Here is a 25,663-nt window from a genome sequence, read left to right on the forward strand (position 1 = left end):
TAGGAACACTAAGCAGGAGCAGTTGAAAAGTGATAAAAATGCGGCCCAGCTCCCTGTTTTTACCACCCTGCCTCCCGACTTAAAGTATAAATGAGCCCGAAGAGTTTAACGAACACTGAATTCAGGTTTTATTGAAAGGCCGCAGTATATTTGCATTGATCAGTTTTGATGTCTATTTTTGTTTGATTGCAGGTGGGAGTGCAGTTTTTTTTACGATGATTTCCCTTCCTGTTTGCACCCAGCAATCCCAACCTGAAGGGGTTAATCTCTGCCCATGGAGAATGTTCGGTATCTATGAGTGGTGTGCGCAGACATCAACCAGTATCTGACACCAGCAGCTCCTCCTGATTCATCTCAGTAACGTACTCGCTCAGTTCTACACACTAAAAGGGCACAGCCCACATTTCGCTTGAAGACGGACAGCGGCGGCGGCTGTGACATCAGCGTGGGGACCTGAGAGCGCACCGAGGATCTGAGAACACGCAACCCCTGCAGGAAGGTCACTCCTGTTCGTGTCACTGTCCCTGAAACTTTTCAACATTTTCACACGTTTATTACACGTATACTGCTTAAATGGTACAGTTTAGAGAATTAATTCTTTTACTTCTACGAAACACCAAGCAGGGGTTCTAACCACTCCCTACTCTATCCAACAGGAAAACAATTGGGAGAGAAAGAAAAGAGAAAAGAGAGAGAGAGAGAAAAGAGAGAGAGAAAAGAGAGAGAGGGAGAGAGAAAAGAGAGAGAGGGAGAGAGAAAAGAGCGAGAGGGAGAGAGAAAAGAGCGAGAGGGAGAGAGAAAAGAGAGAGAGGGAGAGAGAAAAGAGCGAGAGGGAGAGAGAAAAGAGAGAGAGCGAGAGGGAGAGAGAAAAGAGAGAGAGCGAGAGGGAGAGAGAAAAGAGAGAGAGCGAGAGGGAGAGAGAAAAGAGAGAGAGCGAGAGGGAGAGAGAAAAGAGAGAGAGCGAGAGGGAGAGAGAAAAGAGAGAGAGCGAGAGGGAGAGAGAAAAGAGAGAGAGCGAGAGGGAGAGAGAAAAGAGAGAGAGAGCGAGAGGGAGAGAGAAAAGAGAGAGAGAGAGGGAGAGAGAAAAGAGAGAGAGAGAGGGAGAGAGAAAAGAGAGAGAGAGAGGGAGAGAGAAAAGAGCGAGAGAGAAAAGAGCGAGAGCGCGAGCGAGAGCGCGAGCGAGAGCGCAAGAGAGAGCGCAAGAGAGAGCGCAAGAGGAGAGAGAGAGAGCCAAGCAGGGGTTCTAACCACTCCCTACTCTATCCAACAGAAAATAAATTGGGAGAGAAAGAAAAGAGAAAAAAATGAGGAGCGGAGAGGAGAGAAAGGGAGAGGGAGAGAGAGAAGAGAAAAACAGAGAGGAAAGAGAGAGAGAGAAGAAAGACGAGAGAAAAGAAAGAAAGAAAGAAAGAAAGAAAGAAAGAAAGAAAGAAAGAAAGAAAGAAAGAAAGAAAGAAAGAAAGACGAGAGAAAAGAAAGAGAAAGAAAAAGAAAAAAGGCAAGAGAAGGGAGAAAGGAGAAAGAGAAGGGAGAAAGGAGAAAGAGAAGGGAGAAAGGAGAAAGAGAAGGGAGAAAGGAGAAAGAGAAGGGAGAAAGGAGAAAGAGAAGGGAGAAAGGAGAAAGAGAAGGGAGAAAGGAGAAAGAGAAGGGAGAAAGGAGAAAGAGAAGGGAGAAAGAGAAGGGAGAAAGAGAAGGGAGAAAGAGAAGGGAGAAAGAGAAGGGAGAAAGAGAAGGGAGAAAGAGAAGGGAGAAAGAGAAGGGAGAAAGAGAAGGGAGAAAGAGAAGGGAGAAAGAGAAGGGAGAAAGAGAAGGGAGAAAGGAGAAAGGAGAAAGGAGAAAGAGAAAAAAAAAAAAAAAAAAGAGAAAGATTGAGTGGAGAAAGATGCAAGGCAAGCAAGGAAAGAAAGACAAAAAAAAAAAAAGCCAGAACTCAACACAGCAGAGCTCACTCTGGGAGAAGAAGCAAAAGGAGCCAATCATTTGTGCTGCAGTGCTCATTAAGCTACAGAGAGATTAGCGCACCAGTGCTGCTTCTCCTTTCACGGTCCAGTCACAGGCTAGATGAGGGAGAAAGCCTGTGTTAGGCTGTGTGTGTGCGCGTGTGTGCGTGATCTGCGTTTTTACCACCATCCCACCCAACCCCCCACCTTTAAGCAAACATGGTGTTGCTTGGGTGAATACACATTGCCGCGGTGTAGCAATTGTGACGCAACATTTCAAAATTTGTCAGGTGGCGCCACTTGTCAAATTCTCCCATGTAAACGAATGGGACTGTGGCACAACGCAGAGCTATTGTCGCGCCATTGTTCATTCATTTACATAGGAGCGTTTGATAGGCTCCTTGTGCTGCTTCTCTTCTCCCAGAGCTTTGCAAAATTTCCATTTAGTGGTTAAATTTAAAAAAAAAAAAAGCCAGAGCTCAGCACAGCAGCGCTCAGACTGGGAGAGGAAAAAGCAGAACAAGAAGCCAATCATTTGTGCTGCAGTGCTCATAAGCTAACCTGCTGATGGGAGGAGAGAGCAGAGTGACAGGGAGATGAGCTCAGTGCTACTACTCCTTTCACTGTCCAGTCACAGGCTGGAGGAGGGAGAAAGCCTGTAAGTGTAAGGCTTCTTTAACACGGGTGGTCGAGAGGCGGTGGTGGTGGTGAAAACAGGCGTTTTTACCATCGTCTCACCCAACCACCTATACGTGAACATGGTGCCACTTGGACCAGTACACATTGCCGTGGTGCAGAAACTGTGACGCAACATTCCAAATTTGACAGGCGGCACCACCTGTCAAACTCTCCCATGTAAATGAATAGGACCGTGGCACTACACAGAGCCACGGTTGCGCCACAGTCCCATTCATTTACGTGGGAGAGTTTGATAATCTCTTTGTGCTGCTTCTCCCAGAGCATTGCAAAATTGACATTCAGTGGTCAAAAAAACTACACACACACACACACACACACACACACACACACACACACGGGCTATATCACCGTCCTAAAAAGCAATCTACCCCAGATTACTTTTCAGAGGCTGCATTAAAAAAACTTCTGCAGCTTACTGAATTGAGAAAGAAAAGAAATAGTCAGATTTCCTCCTCTGCCAGACAGGGCTGTGCAGCAGAGCTGTGTAAATCACAGGACTGGATGGATAAAAATACCTTGATAGGAAAACTAGTACAGTACTACATTTAGCCATTTGGAGTTTAGCTTTTAATATTTTTTTTTTTTACACAACGCACATTAATCAGGACATACGCAGGTGTAACGGCCGATTCACGCTATAAAAACGCAATCCAGATGTATTTTTGCATGTGCGTTTGTTATGCATTACAGTGCGTTTTTTTATGCATTTGACGCGTTTCAGTGTGTTTTTTTATGCATTCTAGTTAATCCCCCCCTCTTTTTCTTCAATTTAAATAGGGACATGTGCGTTCCAGTGTGTGCCGATGCATTTCGCCACGTTCCAGTACAGTTCTGTGCATAAATGCAGTATGTTCTACTTTTTTTTTTTCTGCAACCACAACACACTGGAACTGCAAGCACTGATATGAACTATGACACCAACAACCAGATAACCTACTTCCTGTGCGTTTTGGTTGCAGAAAAAAAAGCAACTGAAAACGCATATCATGTGAACTGGCCATAAAAACGGGCCCTTTTCTGTGGCGATTTCACCTTCCGATTCGTCTCTTCTAGTGGAAAATTCCATCTGCAGCAGATCTTTAAACAGCGGCAGGCGTCCCGACGCATTTGGGAAATGATACAGTGCACAATGTATTTGCCTCTTTTCCCTAGGAGTACGGCCCGGCGTGTAAACAGAGAGCTGAGCAGACATTGTACTTCCTCCACACACCGCGCTCTCCCTGTTTACCTAACAGACAATATTCATCACGGCAATGCAAATGTTTGCAGTCTCTTGGCGTTTCACGCCGCGCATTAACCGTCTGCGTACTACAACCATCTGGAGATGAACGCAGGGTAGGCCTGAACGGCCGATGGAGGCAAGTCCTGTACCGCGCCATCATCCCAGGAATGTACTGAGACATACATCCCATCAGTTTAGAAGAATTAAACCTGCTTGGAAAGCTACACAGTCTATAGAAAACGAAAGTGCCAACGTGTTTCGGGGGCTCACAACACCCCCCCTGTTCGTCAAGATTGCATACTGTATGATGTGTTCTGTCAATGCCATTGAGATCCGTTTATCAGAATCAAACCTGCTTGGAAAGTTACAGTCTATAGAAAATGAGAGCACCACAACGCAAGCATACCAACGCGTTTCGGTGGCTCACAAAACACACCTCCGTTCATCAAGATCGTATACTGTATGACGCGTGCGGTCAACGCCATTTAGATCCGTTTTTCATAATTAAACCTGCTTGGATAGTTAGTCTATAGAAAATGAGGGAGCGCCACAACGCAAGCATACCAATGCGTTTCGGGGGCTCACAAACCCCCCCTTGTACTGTATGTTGCGTTCTGTCAATGCCATTTAGATCCGTTTATCAGAACTAAACCTGCTTGGAAAGCTACAGTCTATATAAAATGGTTGAGAGTGCCACAACGCAAGCATACCAACAGTTCTCGGGGGCTCACAAATCCCCCCCCCCCCCCTCATACGTCAAGATTGACCATTCTGTCAATGCCATTTGGATTTGTTTATCAGAATCAAACCTGCGTTGGACAGTTCTCCCTTCATCAGGGCTAGCAAACAAGATTGCATTCAAGTATACAAACGCATTTCAGGAGCTCACAAGTTCCCCCTTCATCAGGGCTAGCAAACAAGATTGCATTCAAGTATACCAAAGCGTTTCAGGAGCTCACAAGTTCTCCCTTCATCAAGGCTAGCAAACAAGATTGCATTCAAGTATACCAAAGCATTTCAGGAGCTCACAAGTTCTCCCTTAATCAGGGCTAGCAAACAAGATTGCATTCAAGTATACCAAAGCATTTCAGGAGCTCACAAGTTCTCCCTTCATCAAGGCTAGCAAACAAGATTGCATTCAAGTATACCAAAGCATTTCAGGAGCTCACAAGTTCTCCCTTCATCAGGGCTAGCAAACAAGATTGCATTCAAATATACCAACGCGTTTCAGGAGCTCACAAGTTCTCCCTTCATCAGGGCTAGCAAACAAGATTGCACACTGTATGAGGAGTTCTGTCAATGCCATTTAGATCTGTTTATCAGAATTAAACCTGCTTGGAAAGGAACAGTCAATAGAAATCGGTTGAGAGCACAACGCAAGCATACCAATGCGCTTCGGGGACTCACAAACCCCCCCCCCACACAGTGTATTGTATGATGCGTTCTGTCAATGCCATTGAGATCCATTTATCATAACCAAACCTGCTTGGAAAGTTACAGTCTATAGGAAATGAGAGAGCACCATAACGCAAGCGCACCACAACACAAGCAACCAACACATTTCGGGGACTCACAAACCCCCCCCCCCCCCCCGTTCGTCAAGATTGACCTATACGATGCATTCTGTCAATGCCATTTGGATTCGTTTATCAGAATCAAACCTGCGTAGGACAGTGAAAGTTTATATAAAATGGATGTGGATGGGAGCGCCACGGCTCAAGTAAACCAACGCATTTCAGGAGCTCACACGTTCCCCCTTCATCAGGGTTAGCAAACAAGATTGCATTCAAGCATACCAACGCATTTCAGGGGCTCACAAATTCCCCCTTCATCAGGGCTAGCAAACAAGATCGCATACTGTATGATGTGTTCTGTCAATGCCATTTAGGTCAGTTTATCAGAATTAAACCCGCTTTGGAACGTTAGTCCATATAAAAGAGTGGGAGCACCAGATCTCAAGATTTAAAAATCATAGCCAATGCATTTCGGGGTGCACAAATGCCCCTGCATCCGTAATTGAAAACAAGATACCCATCTAGGAATGCCATTTATACCAGTTTTGGAAAGTTTAAATCTGCATAAAAAAAATGAAAGTGCTACATTCTCAAGATTCAAAAAGTGTAACAACACTTTTCGGGGGCTCACAAATTCCCGCTTTCAGGGTTAGCAGACAAGATTGCACACTGTATGATGCGATCTGTCAATGTCATTTAGATTGGTTTATCAGAATTAAACCTGCGTTGGAAAGTTAAAGTCTTATAAAAGATGAGAGTGCCATAGCTTAAAGCATGGGCAACTCATTTCAGGGACACACAGATGCCCCTTCATCAGGGATAGGAGACAAGATCATTGTCTGATAATGCCATTTATATCACTTTTTTTATTTTTTTTTTTAGAATTAAACCGGTTTGGGAAAGGTTAGGCCTTAAAAAAAAAAAAAAAAAAAAAGGAAGAAAGCCCCACAACTTAACATTCAGGAAGTATATCCAACGCATTTTGGGGGCTCACAAAATTCCCCCTTCATCCAGGCTAGAAAACATCACATGCTGTCAATGCCATTTATATCATTTTATCAGCATAAAACCTGCTTTGGAAAGTTAGTACATAAAAGGATGAGCACACTAGATCTCAAGATTCAGAATGTATACCAACACATTTCGGGGCACAGCAATGCCCCTTCATCAGGGATAAGAGACAAGAAAGCCGCCTGATAATGCCAAATTATATCAGTTTATCAGAATTGAAACTGCTTTGGAATGTTAGGTTCTGTATAAAAAGGATAAGAGCACCGCAACTCAGCATTCAAAAAGTATACCAACGCATTTCGGGGCACACTAATGCCCCCTTTATCAGGGGAGAGTAGACAAGATAGCCGCCTGAAAATGCCTATTATATCAGTTTATCAGAATTAAAACGGTTTTGGAATGTTAGGTACTATATAAAAAAGGATGAGCGCACTAGATCTCAAGATTCCGAAATTATACCAACACATTTCGGGACACAGCAATGCCCCCTTCATCAGGGGATAGTAGACATGATAGCCGCCTGAAAATGCCAAATATATCAGTTTATCAGAATTAAAACTGCTTTGGAAAGTTAAGGTCCATAGAAAAAGGATGAGAACCGCAACTCAAGATTCAGAAAGTATACCAACCCGTTTCAGGAGTTTACAAAGCTCCTTTCATCTTTTATATCAGTATAAAGCAAAATAACAAAACAAAAAAGCAAAAACAAAAAACAATGGAAAAAAAAAGAAAAAGTGTAAAGCAAGAAGTCATAATAACGATGCACATGACCTTACTGAGCGACACCAATCAGAGGAGTAATGGAGAGATCCTCTACACTGAACGACGATGGTAACGTTGCGATAAAAACCTCGTGGCTCTGCCAATCAGATGGGACACAGGAAATAATCACATGCTCCTTTATCCCATGCTCAGTGAGTAACGCTGATATCTGATCATATTTCCACTGATAAAGGAGGAAGCAGTCCAAGTGTTGTTCTACATTTTACACATTTAGTTGGGTACATGAAGCACCAGTCTTAAAGCTGCCATTACTGACCAAGCTAGATTCGCTAAACTACGGGCTTTAAATCCGACCTTCAATCTTGCCCAGTTGTACCGGCTCCTCTCCTGGACTGAAATAACTTCCTCTGATTTCACCGCACACTGTGAGCTTCTCACAATGTGCATCAGAAGCAGAAAGTCAGATATAATCCACCTCATTTCCTGGCTGAAAGACATCTGACATCATCTAGAGATTTCCTCCCCAGCCTGACCCCTTTCAAAGCAGGGAAATGAAACAAATCGACCTGTAGTAAAAAGCAGCACATATTCCACACATTACACATTGATAGGCACACAATTAACCCCTTGATTGCCCCTAGATGGTTATCCCTTCCCAGCCAGAGTCATTAGTGCAGTGACAGTGTATATTATTAGCACTGATCACTGTATTAGTATCACTGGAGATGTCAGTGTCAGTTAGGGTCAGATTGCCCGCCACACTATCACAGTCCCACTATAAATCAATGATCGCTGCCTTTACTGGTATTAAAGAAAACAAAATCCAGTATATATATATATACACACCTTCATTTATAATCACTGTAACTTTCACGCAAGCCAATCAATATACACTTATTGGAATTTTTTTTTGAAGAATGTGATTTTTAAATAGTTTTTATATGTTTTATAGCAGAAAGTAAAAAATATTTGTTTTTTTTTAAAAACTTTTGTTCTTTTTTCATTTATAATGTAAAAAAATAAAAAAAAAAACCTAATGGTGATAAAATAGCAACAAAAGAAAGCTCTATTTGCATGAAAAAAATGTATATAATTTTCATTTGGGTACAGCGTTGCATGAGCGCACAATCGCCAGTTAAAGTAGCGCAGTGCCGCATAGCAAATGGCCTGGTCATGAAGGGGGTAAAATCTTCCAAAGCTGAAGTGGTTAAAAAAACCAAAAAAACCACAAACTATTTGTATCTACTCTCTAACCTCTATTTGGAAAAAACAATTAAAACAACTTTGTGCATCAGAAACGTGCTGCAAACGCACGTCACGCTTGTGGTGTCAACTGTTAATGGAACCGCAAGCGCCAGTAGCAGACGCACATTTTTTTGCATAGTAAATGCACTACAAACGCACCAAAACCTGCAATGAAACAAATGTGCCATACTCCGCTCCGAAGAAAGTTTGGTAGCTTTTTCGGGGCGTTTGTAGCACGTTGGGCAGCACATTGATGCGCAACGAGCAGAAACGCTCCGAAACGCGCAAGTGCATGTGGGAACACATTCAGATGTGAACAGGGTCTTAGAGTTTACATACAACTTTTACATGTTTCTCCCTTGGCCTTCCAGGCATCCAACGGAAACCTTGGTGTCAGAAACACAACAATGACACCACAAACTGAATTCCCAGAGCCTGAACTGCAGGTTTTTTAGCTGACTCAGTCCTCATGCACGAGGGACGTTTTTACAGCGGCTGTTTTTGGCTTGATGTTTTTTTCTGCAGCCAGTAAACCCCCAGCATGTTATCCTATGTGTCCATACACACAGACTGTAATCAACAGGTGCACGGATATCCTGGTATGGCTTGAAGGCATCAAAAACCCGGCACAAACCTGCCAAATTAGCCACAGTTTTACCACCTCCTTGAACACCCACCTAAACTAGGGTATGCAGCTGCTCAGAGCTGTACATGTGCTGCGGCCGGCCACAGCAAAAATTCAATGGCGTATCGCATTCAGCTGGAAGTACTTTTGGCAAAAGAAATCCATTCAACTGAAAAGGACCCTAAAGGTTAGTTCGCACTAGCTTTGGTCTCTGAAGAGCGATCTGTGTTAGGATCGCTCTTCAGAGAGCATGACAGACAGCAAGGAGGTGTATCGCCTCCTCACTACCTGCTTTAACCCCTTGAACACACACACACGTTAAAGGAGCTTAACACTTCCAGGCTTTCTCCCTCATCTAGCTTGTGACTGGACAGTGAAAGGAGAAGCAGCACTGATGAGCTAATCTCTGGTCCGTCCTCCTCCTACGTAGGCAGGAGGCAGCCCCTCCGTGGTCCGTCCTCCTCCTACGTAGGCAGGAGGCAGCCCCTCCGTGGTCCGTCCTCCTCCTACGTAGGCAGGAGGCAGCCCCTCCGTGGTCCGTCCTCCTCCTACGTAGGCAGGAGGCAGCCCCTCCGTGGTCCGTCCTCCTCCTACGTAGGCAGGAGGCAGCCCCTCCGTGGTCCGTCCTCCTCCTACGTAGGCAGGAGGCAGCCCCTCCGTGGTCCGTCCTCCTCCTACGTAGGCAGGAGGCAGCCCCTCCGTGGTCCGTCCTCCTCCTACGTAGGCAGGAGGCAGCCCCTCCGTGGTCCGTCCTCCTCCTACGTAGGCAGGAGGCAGCCCCTCCGTGGTCCGTCCTCCTCCTACGTAGGCAGGAGGCAGCCCCTCCGTGGTCCGTCCTCCTCCTACGTAGGCAGGAGGCAGCCCCTCCGTGGTCCGTCCTCCTCCTACGTAGGCAGGAGGCAGCCCCTCCGTGGTCCGTCCTCCTCCTACGTAGGCAGGAGGCAGCCCCTCCGTGGTCCGTCCTCCTCCTACGTAGGCAGGAGGCAGCCCCTCCGTGGTCCGTCCTCCTCCTACGTAGGCAGGAGGCAGCCCCTCCGTGGTCCGTCCTCCTCCTACGTAGGCAGGAGGCAGCCCCTCCATGTTCCCATCTCCGCTCAGTAGACGGGAGGCAGCCCCTCCATGTTCCCATCTCCCATCGGTAGACGGGAGGCAGCCCCTCCATGTTCCCATCTCCGCGCAGTAGACGGGAGGTAGCCCCTCCATGTTCCCATCTCCGCGCAGTAGACGGGAGGTAGCCCCTCCATGTTCCCATCTCCGCGCAGTAGACGGGAGGTAGCCCCTCCATGTTCCCATCTCCGCGCAGTAGACGGGAGGTAGCCCCTCCATGTTCCCATCTCCGCGCAGTAGACGGGAGGTAGCCCCTCCATGTTCCCATCTCCGCGCAGTAGACGGGAGGTAGCCCCTCCATGTTCCCATCTCCGCGCAGTAGACGGGAGGTAGCCCCTCCATGTTCCCATCTCCGCGCAGTAGACGGGAGGTAGCCCCTCCATGTTCCCATCTCCGCGCAGTAGACGGGAGGTAGCCCCTCCATGTTCCCATCTCCGCGCAGTAGACGGGAGGTAGCCCCTCCATGTTCCCATCTCCGCTCAGTAAACAGAAGGTAGCCCCTCCATGTTCCCATCTCCCTCAGTAGACAGGAGGAAGCCCCTCCATGTTCCGATCTCCCCTTGGTAAATAGGAGGTAGCCCCTCCATGTTCCGATCTCCCCTCAGTAGACAGGAGGAAGCCCCTCCATGTTCCGATCTCCCCTCGGTAAACAGAAGGTAGCCCCTCCATGTTCCCATCTCCCCTCGGTAGGCAGGAGGTAGCCCATCCATGTTCCGATCTCCCCTTGGTAAATAGGAGGTAGCCCCTCCATGTTCCGATCTCCCCTCAGTAGACAGGAGGAAGCCCATTCTAACTCTCAGCAGTAAAGAGGGGAAATTCCAGAACACACATCCCCATCACTGCCACAACTCCCCCCCTCGCACACCTTACACTCTCTACAGCCCCCAAGCATACGTGCCAGACAAGAAACAGGACCCCTCCCAAACCCAGACAGCAGTCTTTACACACCCCTAGCAATCCCTGCTCTAGTGCAGTCATGCAAGCGATTATTAATAAAAAGGGAGGCGATACTGAAATAGTCAGGTGTAGCAAGGATCAACACATAACACAGCCATGCCAATTCCTAGAAACCAACCACATACCCAGAACACAGGGAACCTCTACCGAGAAAATGAGAATGTGAGATGGTCCAGTGCAGGGGCGGACTGACAACTCATGGGGCCCCAGGACAATAGGGGTTGATTGGGCCCGTGTCCTTGCCCACACTCAAACCACTCCCTAAAAAGCCTATGAAAGGTACCAGGGGCATCTCATGGGGCCCCCTACTGAACCTGGGCCCTCGGGCAGTGCCCAAGTGGCTGAATGGTCAGTCTGCGTCTGGTCCAGTGATCGGTACAGGCAGGGCCGGTGCTAGACTATTTTGCGCCCTAGGCAAGACCAGCTACTTGCGCCCCCCCACCCCAAAAAAAATTAAATAAAAAAAAAAGTTAAAAAAAAAAAAAAAAAAAAACTGTAGAAAATATTAAAATCAACAAAACATGAAATTGCTACATTTCTTTTAATTTGTAAAAATAAGTGCCATAAGATGCCACCGGCACCAATGTTAAAGACACAATCAGTGTCACCGACGGACTGTATGTGGCTGGCAGTGGCAGGGTGACAGTTGCAGTGAGGGGAGGATGATCAATCCACACTGACAGATCCCAGACTGGAATTCCCCAGGCAATGGGGGGGGGGGGGGGGGGGAGATAAAACTCTGACAGCAGGCAGCCCAGCCCCCACGCACACAGAGAACACCTGAACGGAGTGATCCCAGTGACAGATCCGATACAACACACCAACACAGATCAGCAGGCACTAGAAGAGCAGGCAGTTGGATCGTGATGATGTCACTCGCTGACACATTGCACATGTGATGGATGGCCGGCCGGGTCACATTCACACAGATGCGAGACAGGGTCAAACATTACCTTCCTCCCCCTTCACTGATGAATGGGAAGAGAGGGGCTGGAACTCCACAGTGATCAGCAGCCACCAGCCGGCTTGCAGTAAGGGACCGAGTCTGAGAGGAACACTGGAAGGAGCGGCAGCTCAGCTGCTACACTGGCCCCAGACACCCGGCATCTTCCCCTGTCCTTTCTTCCTCCTCTCTGCTGCCCCTCCTCTCAGCTGAAGGATCAATCATGACGTGGCAGTGTCCCACACAGAGAGGTGGCAGTGCACCCTGGGCAGCTGCCTAGTTTGCCTAGTGGAAGCACCGACCCTGGGTACAGGTGATCTCGTAAAATCTAAAATCGGACATTACACCCAACATCCTTTTTTTGCTGCAGGTGTTTCCACTTCCATTATATGCTGCTTGTCCAACGATTAGGCCAAGTTCACAAGAGTGGCAGTAAAAACAAGGCGGTTGATGTGAGTTTTTACTTCCCACCAAACTGGCTTTAAAAGGTCTCTGAATAGAATTTTGAAAGAGCCACGCACAGGAACCCATAGCAGAAATACTGCTACAGGGCAGCAGGGCTGTGCAAAATCACGTATATATACGCGATTTTGCTTTTCTGGGTAGGGGGGGGGGGGGGCGCACGCCGCCATTGGCGGCTATGGATGTCAATCACCAGAGATTCTCCACTGGCACCTGGCGATCGCCATGTAACACTGACAGGGGAGAAACCTGTGTGCAAACAACATGCTGCTTTGTATTTCTCTGCACAACAGAGAAATACACAGCAGCATGTCTCACAAATAAATCACACAGTTAACCCTTTGATCGCCTCAGATGTTAACCCCTTCCTGCCCAGTGCCATTAGTACAGTGTCAGTGCTTTTTACTAGCACTGATCACTGTATTAGTGTCATTGGGATGTCAGTGGCAGTTAGTTCCACCCCAGTGACAGAATGCCCGCCGTAGTTTCACTATATGTCGCTGATCAACGCCATTGCTAGTTAAAAAAAATTTTTTGTTATAAATTCCAGTATCTATACCGCCATTTGTAAACGTTATAACTTTCACGTAAACCAATTAATGTACATGTATTGGGATTTTTATTTCAGCAAAGACATGTTGCAGAATACAGTTTGGCCTAAATTTGATAAATTAGATTTTTTTATTGGACATGTTTTACAGCAAAAAGTAAATATTGTTTTTTTTCTCAAAATTGTCGGTCTTTTTTTGTTTATAACGCAAAAACACCCCCAAAATGCACAGGTGATTAAATACCACCGAAAGAAAGCTCTATTTGTGGGAAAAGGACGTAAATTTCATTTGGGTGCAGCGTTGCATGACCACGCAATTGTCAGTTAAAGTAACTCAGAGCCGTATCGCAAAAAATGGCCTCGTCAGGAAGGGGGGGAAATCGTCTGGAGGATGAGGGGTTAATACAGGCACCAGGAATAGGCTCATGTATAACTTTCCCTGCGCTCGTGGATGTAACCGGTGTACCGAGCCAATACAAAGCAGCACATTTGTTTTACTATGGGCCATTACCCTGTTCTTGTCTCTGGATTCCCGGAAAGGATCCCTGTTTTTTTTGTTTTTTTTTAGTATCTATAAGAGAGTATTCATACCATATACATTGTGATATCTCGTGCAACGCATTCCCAACGCATGGACGCTAAAAATACAATGCTGCACAGTTAAGGGATTTCATACCATTGTATGTGTTGCTTTTATTCCTGCTGAAAAAAAGTAGAGCATGCTCTGCTTTTTTTTTCCCCAGTGCCAATGTGTGGTGATGCAATGTACAAAAAACGGATGTAAACGGATGAAAACAGATAAAAAGCAGATGTAAACTAATGAAAAAAACCAAAAAAAAAACACGAATGTAAAGTGATGATAAAAAAACGGACGTAAAGTGATGATAACAAAAACGGACGTAAAGTGATGATAAAAAAAAAACGGACGTAAAGTGATGATAAAAAAAAAACGGACGTAAAGTGATGATAAAAAAAAAACGGACGTAAACTGATGAAACAAACAAACGGACGTAAACTGATGAAACAAACAAACGGATGTAAACTGATGAAACAAACAAACGGATGTAAACTGATGAAACAAACAAACTGGATGTAAACTGGTGAAACAAACTGGATGTAAACTGGTGAAACAAACTGGATGTAAACTGGTGAAACAAACTGGATGTAAACTGGTGAAACAAACTGGATGTATACTGGTGAAACAAACTGGATGTAAACTGGTGAAACAAACTGGATGTAAACTGGTGAAACAAACTGGATGTAAACTGGTGAAACAAACTGGATGTAAACTGGTGAAACAAACTGGATGTAAACTGGTGAAACAAACTGGATGTAAACTGGTGAAACAAACTGGATGTAAACTGGTGAAACAAACTGGATGTAAACTGGTGAAACAAACTGGATGTAAACTGGTGAAACAAACTGGATGTAAACTGGTGAAAGAAACTGGATGTAAACTGATGAAAGAAACTGGATGTAAACTGATGAAAGAAACTGGATGCAAACTGATGAAAGAAACTGGATGCAAACTGATGAAAGAAACTGGATGCAAACTGATGAAAGAAACTGGATGTAAACTGATGAAAGAAACTGGATGTAAACTGATGGTTCTGGTGCGGGCTGCGTTTTCTGAAGTGGAGGGACTTCTTCCCTGCGTTTTCCGGGACACGGGAGTCCATTGAAATAAATAGGATCTCGTGTCCGTGCAAAAGCAGCCCGCAGGAACGCGGAGATGTGAATCTAGCCAAGGAGAGGGGGCTTCTTGGGACCGGTCGCATTGCTGGAGGGACCCTCCTACAGAAACAATAAGGTATTACTCCTCATTCATGCAACTCTAGAAGTAATAAGCATTCAACCCTTGCAGTGGTGGTGGTTGGGGGGGGGATTGGCATCACAAGGTTATGTTTTTGTGGTTGTGCCTGGAGTTTAGCTTTTAAAGAAAAAGTTAAGTCCATCTCCACGGGTTAAATGCCAATTTAGGGACCATTTCTTACCTTACCTGATCCCCTGCTCCCCCCCCCCCCCCCAGCAGTAGCCGCGCTCCTCTCCTCTATTCCCCTATGCGCTGGCTGTGGGTTGTCCTTCAGCATCCTCATGACCAGAGCATAGGGGGCTGACCCCCACACTGGAAGGGCTAATTGGCCATTTAGGCCTAAGGGGCCATAAAAAGCAGCTTTTCCTTACCCGATCCCCTGTTCCCCCGGCAGTTACCCTGCTCCTCTATTCCCCTATGCCCTGGCTGCGGACTGTCCTTCAGTGTCCCCACATTCAATACAGGTCTATGGGCTCTGCATTGGACTTGATGACGTCAAGAAGACCTGTGATTACAGGAACATTTGGGGCTGCCCCCTACACTGCAAGGATTAAATACCCATTTAATTCAAAGGGGCCCCAAAAAGCATTTTTTTTCCCCTCTTACTCGTTCCCCTGCTCCCCCAGCAGTAGCCGTGCTCCTCTATGCCCTGGCTGTGGACAGTCCTTCAGTGTCCTCACATTCAATACAGGTCTATAGGCTCTGCATTTAACGTGATGACGTCAAGAAGACCTGTAATTGCAGGAGAATAGGGGGCAAAAAAGCAGCTTTTCCTTACCCAATCCCCTGCTCCCCTATGCTCTGGATGTGGACTGTTCTTCAGTGTCCTTGTGTTCAATACAGGTCTATGGTCTCTGCATTGGACGTGATGACATCAAGAAGACCTGTGATTGCAGGAACATAGGGGGCTGCCCCCTACACTGCAAGGGCTAATTGCCCATTTAGGTCTAAGGGGCTAGAAAAAGCAGCTTTTCCTTACCCGATCCCCTGCTCCCCTATGCGCTGGCTGTGGACTGTTCTTCAGTGTCCAATACAGGTCTATATGCTCAGCATTAGACGTGATGACGTCAGGGAGACCTACATTTGCAAGAGCATAGGGGGCCACAAAAAGCAGCTTTTCCTTACCCAATCTTCTGCTCCCCTATGCTCTGGATGTGGACTGTTCTTCAGCATCCTCACATTCAATACAGGTCTGTGGGCTCTGCATTGGACTTGATGACGTCAAGAAGACCTGCGATCGCAGAGGTGAAGAGGATGTGGGGTCCGGTCTTACAGCCTGGATCAAGACCCCCCCCCCCCCAGACCTAAACAAGCATTTAACCCTTGATGTGAGAGGGCAGCCCTACTGCATGAGGGATTTGATTTTTCCTTTCCCTTTTATTATTATTATTCAGGATTTATATATATGGGGCAGCACAGTGGCTAAGTGGTTAGCACTTCCGCCTGGCAGTACTAGGGTCGCCGGTTCGAATCCCAACCATGGCACCACCTGCCTGGAGTTTGCATGTTCTCCCTGTGACTGCAGGGGTTTCCTCCGGGTACTCCGGTTTCCTCCCACACTCCAAAGACGTGCTGGTATGTGTATGTATGAATGCGAGTTAGGGACCTTAGACTGTACGCCCCTTGAGGGCTAGGGACCTTAGACTGTACGCCCCTTGAGGGTTAGGGACCTTAGACTGTACGCCCCTTGAGGGCTAGGGACCGATGTAAATGTACAATATATATGTAAAGCACTGCATAAATTGACGGCGCTATATAAGTACCTGAAATAAATATACACTTACAATATAAAGGGAGACCGTACAGTTAGGTAAAACGTACATAAGAGACAAATAAATAAATAAACCCCCCCACCAAAAAAAAAAAAAACAAAAAACAAAAAACATAAATGAAACAGTTTCAGCGCAGTGGAAAAAATGCATGCCAACCCGTGTCAGTGCTAGCAGTATGATGCGAACAGACCCCAAAAACATCCTTTTTTCTATGGGCTTCCATCTGTTATTAGTGATCCTCTGGCCATTTGTATTTGTATCAAAATTGACAAAACAAAAAAAGTGTTACAATGTAACAAATATCCCTTCATGTAAACACTGAGATCTCAGCTTTCTCAATCCAGAGGCAGCCTATAGATCTCTACTCAGAGGCAGTGATTCTGGAAGTCTTCCAATCGATTGGCTCACCTGATGTGGAGATTAGTGATCAATCACCAATAAGATGACTAATCAATGATTACAATCACAGATGGGACACCCTGCACTCTTGGTTCACACTAAAGCGGCCTGCAAGTTGTGCGACTTTGCCAGGCAACTTGAGTGCTACTTTGAAGCGGCTTTCAGGGAACGCCTGGGGTAATCTTCCTGTAATGTCGGATCCAAATCGCATCAATATAGACTTGTAGGCGACTTCCATTAAAGTCTATGGGCACAAGTCGGATAGAAGTCGCCGGGACGTAGTACAGGAACCTTTTCTAAAGTCGCAGCAACTTCAGTAGTGCTGAATTAAGACAGCTCTCATTGACTACCATGGGATTTCACATGTCATGCCACTTGGTCTCTCACAAGTCGGATCCCAAGTCCCGGCAGTGTGAACCGAGTCCAGCTGGCAGACAAGTTGCACTTGTTGTCTTTAGAACCTGCGCAGCAACCTAGGCAAAGGTGACAGCAGAACAGACAGTGGGGGGGGGAGGACTTACCTGTCAGTAGATCAGGAGGGAGAGGTCCTGCTGGTAGCTTGATCCTGGGACTGAAAGGGAGACAGAAGTCCTGTAGACTGGTCTTGGGAACTGAAGGAGGGAGGTGTTCTGTAGTCTGATCCCACAACTGACTGGGGGAGTCCTGTAGTCTGGTCCAGGGAATGGAAGGGGGGGGGTGATATTTTCTGTAGTCTGATCCTGGGAATGAATGGGAGGGGCTAAATCCTGTAGTCTGGTCCGAGAATGGAAGGGGGGAGTTCTGTAGACTGATCCTGGGAATGAAAGTGGGGGGGGATATATTCTGTAGTTTGATTTTGGGAATGGAAAGGGGGAGATGTCCTGTAGTCCGATCCTGGGAATGGAAAGGGGGAGATGTCCTGTAGTCCGATCCTGGGAATGGAAAGGGGGAGATGTCCTGTAGTCCGATCCTGGGAATGGAAAGGGGGAGATGTCCTGTAGTCCGATCTTGGGAATGGAAGGGGGGAGATGTCCTATGGTCCGATCCTGGGAATGGAAGGGGGGAGATGTCCTATGGTCCGATCCTGGGAATGGAAGGGGGGAGATGTCCTATGGTCCGATCCTGGGAATGGAAGGGGGGAGATGTCCTATGGTCCGATCCTGGGAATGGAAGGGGGGAGATGTCCTATGGTCCGATCCTGGGAATGGAAGGGGGGAGATGTCCTATGGTCCGAGCTTGGGAATGGAAAGGGGGGAGATATCCTGTGGTCCGAGCTTGGGAATGGAAAGGGGGGAGATATCCTGGGAATGGAAAGGGGGAAATGTCCTGTAGTCCAATCCTGCGAATGGAAAGGGGGGAGATGTCCTGTAGTCCAATCCTGCGAATGGAAAGGGGGAGATGTCCTGTAGTCCAATCCTGCGAATGGAAAGGGGGGAGATGTCCTGTAGTCTGCTCCTGGGAATGGAAAGGGGGAGATGTCCTGTAGTCCAATCCTGGGAATGGAAATGGGGGAGATGTCCTGTAGTCCAATCCTGGGAATGGAAAGGGGGGAGATGTCCTGTAGTCTTGTCCCAGGACTGATAGTGGGGGGGAAATGTCCTGCAGACCGTCTGATCCCAGCAGTGGAAGGGTGAGAGGTCCTGCAGGGCACCTGATCCCAGCACTGGAGGAGGGGAGAGGACCTGCAGGCTGATCCTGGGACTGGAAGCGAGAAAGGTGCCTTGTGCTCTCCCCAGGAGTTCTGATCTTCTGACGTTGCCTTTCACCCCACCCCTGACTGCAAATCCTACGAGAGGAAGGGCAGGCTACTCCTCTTCCTCTGAGCTAGTCCACTCCCCCCTCGTCCCCTCCTCTATACAAACCTCAACAGCGAAGACTGGGGGCCACATAGGGGCCCCCAACCATCTCACATGAGAGCACAGCTGTGTATACTCTATACCCCAGTCCTGTCCTCTGAATGCAACAATCATTTTCTGGAACTCTTCAAAGCAGAATATTTAGAGGCCATTCACACCAGATGCAGTTGGATGCATTTTTTTTCTGCACTCCAACTGCATAGAAAGTCCAAAATCCAGGTTATCCTATGGGCATAGTTCACATTGATGCGGTGTGGAATTTGCAGCGTTTTCTGTGTGAATTCTGCACCGTATCAGAATTGCACCCCGTTCATGCGAACCACTGCAGGTGTGTATGTTAACAACACCCCAAAAGCAGTCCGCAAAACGCGGTGCGATGTGTGGAATCGGATCGCATAGGTGTGAATACCCATGCGATCTGATTCCAGTCTGAGTCCAGTGCCTTCGGACAGTGCCTGAGTTTCCAAATGGTCAGTCCACCCCTGACTGCACCACATATATGTGAACCCGGGGTTACAGCGAAAAAAAGCGGAGTATGCTGCAGGGGCGGACTGACCATTCGAGCACTCAGGCACTGCCTGCGGGCCCGGGGTCAGTAGGGGGCCCCATGAGATGCCACTGGTACCTTTCATTGGCTTTTTCATAGGCTTTTTTGGGTGTGGGCGAGGACACAGGGACCCCATGATCCCCTATTGCCCGGGGGCCCCATGAGATGTCATTCCGCCCCTGGCAGGGGCGGGTTGACCATTTGGAGACTCGGGCAATGCCCGAGGGCCCGGGGTCAGTAGGGGGCCCCATGAGATGCCCCTGGTACCTTTTTCATAGGCTTTTTTGAGTTTGGCCAAGGACACAGGGGCCCCATGATCTCCTATTGCCCGGGGGCCCCATGAGTTGTCAGTCCGCCCCTGGTATGCTGCATATTCAACACCGCAAATGTGCAAAAAATGCACGTAAACGCATCGCAGAGCACATAAAAGCTCCAAGAAAGAGAATTAGGAAATGGCCTAATAGGACAAACACCAATGGAAAAGCGCACATCAACCGCATGTAAATGCACACAAAAATGTGTGCCGCTTTTGCGTGGGCTCGGCGGCTCATTCGTTTGAATTGCGTTTCATGCTGAAAGAAAAGTTCCTGTACCTTCTTTTTTTTAAATGCAGGGTAATCGCATGGTGCTTTTGCACTTGCAAAGTGCGCTGTGTATTCAGATGCATGGGGGTTCCGTTAAGAATGAATGCAAGGGAGCAGTGCGGTTTGAATGCGGTAGTTGCAGGTGGCGGAGACAGGTGCGATTTACACGCTATCCCCCACCAGCAACCGCCTGCACCTGCCTTTAGTCTGGTACAGGGGCGGACTGACAACTCATGGGGCCCCTGGGCAATAGGGGATCATGGGGCCCCTGTGTCCTTGCCCAAACTCAAAAAAGCCTATGAAAAAGGTACCAGGGGCATCTCATGGGGCCCCCTACTGACCCCGGGCCCTCCGGCAGTGCCCGAGTTTCTAAATGGTCAGTCCGCCCCTGGTCTGGTATATAAACCTTCAGCCCGGGTTCACATATATGTGGTGCGGTATATCGCATGTGATTCGTACAAGAACCGCACCTCATTCCTGTGCAAATCACATGCGATTTGTGTGCGGTGCGATTGGAGCCTTACATTTTGTATGGCTCAAATCGCACCGCACCCGCATCAAAAAGGTGCAGGACCCTTCTTTCATCCGCACTAGAATCGGTTCGCATGGGTATTCACACCTATGCGACCTGATTCTGCACATCGCACCGCGTTTTGCAGACCGCTTTCGGGGTGTTGTTAACTTACCATACACACCCGCAGCGGTTCGCATGAACGAGGTGCAATTCTGATGCATGTGATATATCGCATGTGATTTGCACAGAAACCGCACCGCATTCCTGTACAAACCACATGCGATTTGTGTGCGGTGCGACCGGAGCCATACATTTTGTATGGCTCAAATCGCACTGCACCCGCATCAAAAAGGTGCAGGACCATTTTTTTTGTCCGCACTAGAATCGGTTCGCATGGGTATTCACACTTACGCGACCCGATTCTGCACATCGCACCGCGGTTTGCAGACCGCTTTCGGGGTGTTGTTAACTTACCATACACACCAGCAACGGTTCACATGAACGGGGTGCGATTCTGATGCATGTGGTATATCACATGTGATTCGCACAGGAACCGCACCACATTCCTGGGCAAATCACATGCAAATTGTGTGCAGTGCGACTGGAGCCATACTATTTGTATGGCTCAAATCGCACCGCATCTACAACAAAAAGGGTGCAGGAGTCCAGAGGCGGACTGACCATTTGGAAACTCGGGCACTGCCCAAGGGCCCGGGGTTAGTGGGGGCCCCCATGAGATGCCCCTGGTACCTTTTTCATAGGCTTTTTTGAGTTTGGCCAAGGACACAGGGGCCCCATGATCCCCTATTGCCCGGGGGCCCTATGAGTTGTCAGTCCGCCCCTGTGCAGGACCCTTTTTTTTGTCCGCACTAGAATCGGATCGCATGGGTATTCACACCTATGCAATCCAATTTTGCGCATCGCAATTGGATTTGCGGACCAATTTCGGGGTGTTGTTAACATACACACCCGCAGTGCTTCGCATGAACGGGGTGCGATTGCGATGCAGTGCGGAATTTGCACAGAGAATTCCTCACTGCATTAGTGTGAACCCGGGCTCAAGGGCTCGTTTACATTAACGTCAACCCTCTGCAGAGCGATCTGTGGTGGATCACTCTTGAGAGGGGGTTTGGGGGGCTGTGATAGGGGAACATGTTTCCTCCTCCTCACCTGTTTAGACCCATACCGTGGTGCAACTGTACGGATTTCACAGTGTTGTAGCTCAGCCCAGGGGTGGACTGACAACTCATGGGGCCCCCGGGCAATCCGCCCCTGGCTCAGCCCCATTCAGATGGATCATATTTGCTGGTTTAACTGCGTGTTTTTATCACCCTCCCTTCCCCAACCACAAATGTAAACGAGGCTCAGAAAAATTCATTATTTATCCGCCAAAAGTGTAATATTTAGTGTAACATCTATGCAGTTTGCATTGCGTTTTGCGTTTTTGCACCTGCGTTTTTTTTTTTCATATCGCAAGGCAGTTTTAAACCGCATAAAAAAGAGGTAAAAAAGCAGCAAAAACACAAGACATGCTTTTCTGCAGCGTTTCCATTGAAGTCTATAAAACAAAAATGCTACTTTTTGCGTTTGAAAAAGTCCCTGACTCTTTCCAAAAAACGCACCGGGTGAAAACGTGGAGATGTGAACGTGTCCCATAGGAAATCATGTTAAATGGACTGTACTGCGTTTCTGCAAAATGCTGCAGAAAATGCTTAGGTGTGAACCTGGGGTCAGGGGCGGACTGACAACTCATGGGGCCCCCGGGCAATAGGAGATCATGGGGCCCCTGTGTCCTTGCCCACACCCAAAGCACACCCAAAAAAAAGCCTATAAAAGGTACCAGGGGCAATTCATGGGGCCCCCTACTGACCCCGAGTGCTCGAATGGTCAGTCCACCCCTGCCTAGAGTAAGGCCCATGGGTGGACTGACCATTTGGAAACTCGGGCACTGCCCGAGGGCCCGGGGTCAGTAGGGGGCCCCATGAGATGCCCCTGGTATCTTTTTCATAGGCTTTTTTGAGTTTGGGCAAGGACACAGGGGCCCCATGATCCCCTATTGCCTGGGGGCCCCATGAGTTGTCAGTCCGCCCCTGGTAAGGCCTTAGGGTGTTCCCTGCATCCCCATGCAGGCAGTCCCGTTCCTGTCTATAGGGATGCAGGGGCTGCAGAATTCGGGGACACTTACCTGCACCCACAAGGCTCAGTCCAAAGCCCTCTAAAAAGCGTTGCAGTGCGGATTGCTCATTAGAGGGTCTAAGGGTCCGTTCACACCTATGCAGTGTGCTTCTTGTCCGTTTTGCAGTGCTTTTCGCAGTTCGTTTTGCGTTTTTTTTTACAGTGTGCATTTTTTTCAGCTCTTTTTTTTTTTGAAAGTGGAGTTTTTTTTTTTTGCTAGGCAGAATAAAAAAGGCAAAATGTGGCAAAAATGCAGCAAAAACGCACTACCATGCATTTCAGCAGTTATCAGTAAAAATATATAAATACAAAAAAATTATAACATGCTAAAAGGTATCCCTACAGGTTCATTCACACATGCAGCTGCGTGGGGGGGGGTGAGGTAAAATCAGGGGGTTGAGCTGCGCTTTTCTGCCTCCAACCCAGGGGCGGACTGGGAACTTATGGGGCCCCCGGGAAATAGGGGATCATGGGGCCCCTGTGTCCTTGCCCAAACTCAAAAAAGCCTATGAAAAAGGTACCAGGGGCATCTCATGGGGCCCCCTACTGACCCCGGACCCTCGGGCAGTGCCCAAGTTTCCAAATGGTCAGTCCGCCCCTGGCTGGCACACATGTGAATTAGCCCTCATATACATAAAGGGCAGCACAGGGGCTAAGTGGTCAGCACCTCCGCCTGGCAGTACTAGGGTCATCTGTTCGAATCCCAACCACGGCACCTCCTGCCTGGAGTTTGCATGTTCTCCCTGTGCCTGTGTGGGTTTCCTCTGGGTACTCCGGTTTCCTCCCACACTCCAAAGACATGCTGGTAGGAAAATTGGCCCTAGTATGTGTATGAATGTGAGTTAGGGACCTTTAAATTGACAGCTATATAAGTACCTATGATAAATAAAAAACAATTAAAAGAAAGATATCCTTTGATGAGCTTGACCCTAGGTTCACACCTAAGCAGGGGCGGACTGACAACTCATGGGGCCCCCAGGCAATAGGGGATCATGGGGCCCCTGTGTCCTTGCCCAAACTCAAAAAAGCCTATGAAAAAGGTACCAGGGGCATCTCATGGGGCCCCCTGCTGACCCCAGGCCCTCGGGCAGTGCCCGAGTTTCCAAATGGTCAGTCCGCCCCTGCACCTAAGCGTTTTCTGCAGCATTTTGTACAGTCCATTTAACATGATTTCCTATGGGACAGGTTCACATCTCTGCGTTTTCACCCGTTGCGTTTTTTGGAAAGGTTCAGGGACTTTTTGAGTGCAAAAAGTTGCTTTTTTGGTTCTATAGACTTCAATGGAAACGCCGCAGGAATGCATGTAGTGCGTTTTTGCTGCATTTTGCGTTTTAAATCTGCCTAGCAACAGGAAAAAAAAGTGAAACGCATCAAGAACGCTGCAAAAACACAATGCAAAACGCAGTGCAGAAACGGATCAAACGCAACCTGCATAGGCGTTTTTGGTTCTATAGACTTCAATGGAAACACAGCAGAAAAACGTAGTGCGTTTTTGCTATGTTTTTAATGTATTTTTCCTGCATTTTGTGTTTTAAGTCTTCCTAGCAACAAGAACATTTTTTAAAAATGAAAAAAAACCCACCAGACGCATCAAAAACGCTGCAAAAACGCAAGACACAACACAAAACGCGATGCAGAAACACCTCAAACGCAACCTGCATAGGTGTGAACCTAGACCTAGATCTATGGGCTCATCTGTCCCTGTGGCCTCCTATATGTTGGCCGAACCATGCGCCCCTTGAGGGTCAGGTTTGGCGAACACAAATGTAACATCATTAATTACAAGGAGAGCAATAAAGGCAAAAACAAATATTCCGTACCACGGCACTTTCAGGAGGCACACAGTGGTGACCCATCAGGCATGAAAGTATTTGGGATTGAATCCATCACAGGAGATTCAGATGGTGGAAGAAAATTCCAAAGACTATGTAAGAGGGAGACCTATTGGATCTTCACTCTGGGTTCCCTCTCACCCACTGGGCTTAATGAAGATCTTGAGATACATGGGGTCATCCACTGACTCCCCGTTATGCATAGGTACCTTCTGCTGAGCTGCACATGTTCCCTAGAGTCCTACTCTCATCCTTTTTGTCTCTCTCCCAAACCCCCTCCTTTTTTTTTCCTCTCTCTCCCCCCCTCTTTAGTGCTAGTTCCATCATTTCCCTTGTGACCTATAGTGGGTACACCATCCACTACAGATGTATGCTTTAGATATATTCATTTTCATCAGCTATGATTACTATAGTATCATCAGTATAGCTACCATTACCCTGCATCCTTACACATTAGGTTGCTCACTTCATATTTATTGTGTCACCCTTAGGCGATTGCGTATGACCGCATTCCCATGCGCTTGTGTCTATGGGTCATTCATTGGTCACCCATTTTTTCATTCAGTTTCCATATGTGTGTGTGGGTTTATGTATGTATGTATGTATGTATGTATAGACATGTTTTTTACTAAAAAGCAGTTGCTCATGTGGATGTGTTACACACACATGTGCGCACGCATGTTGTCCAGTGAGCTCTCTTCGAGCACTGATTTCTCATCCTGCAAGTGCTTGTTCCATAGCGCCTTTGACATTTTTATATAGTTCTTATATATAACACATATATACATCTTTTGTACATATAATTATTAATTTTATTTTTTTTTTTTTATTATAATTTTTTTTTTTTTTTCTTTTCCTATATATTTATATTTCTTATGCTTCCATGTCTGTGCATACACACATATACCGTACACTATACCAATTTTACCAGATATTATACTATATTGTAACAATACTTATTTAATTTTATTTTATTTAAACTTTGTGAGCCATATTAAGAAGTTTTTTGTAACGTTTTATATCAACATTTATGTTTTACTAGTGATTTATCTCCTTTGTTCTTGTATATAGTATCGCATATGCATATCCATCCATGGTGCACTACATTGCCACACATGCCTACGTCTCATCATATGACTATACTAGAATGAGAGGCACACACCCTGTAGGCTGCATCTCTATGAATTAATAAGT

The 25,663-nt window shown here is 47.1% G+C and overlaps 1 protein-coding gene across 1 annotated transcript in view; it reads right to left on the minus strand.

The window, feature by feature from the left end:
- The window catches only part of CERS2 (ceramide synthase 2), a 102,901-nt gene extending 84,178 nt beyond the window's left edge, over window positions 1-18,723 (minus strand). Inside the window, exon 1 of the mRNA XM_089691264.1 lies at window positions 17,504-18,723. The gene's annotated coding sequence lies outside the window, so the exon portion shown is untranslated. The remainder of the gene's footprint in view (window positions 1-17,503) is intronic.
- Between the last annotated feature and the right edge of the window lie 6,940 nt (window positions 18,724-25,663).

This window comes from Staurois parvus, unplaced genomic scaffold (genome assembly GCF_062004578.1).
Source record: "Staurois parvus isolate SC_StPar_1 unplaced genomic scaffold, SC_StPar_1.0 ptg000559l, whole genome shotgun sequence".
NCBI classification, from domain to species: Eukaryota; Metazoa; Chordata; class Amphibia; order Anura; family Ranidae; genus Staurois; species Staurois parvus.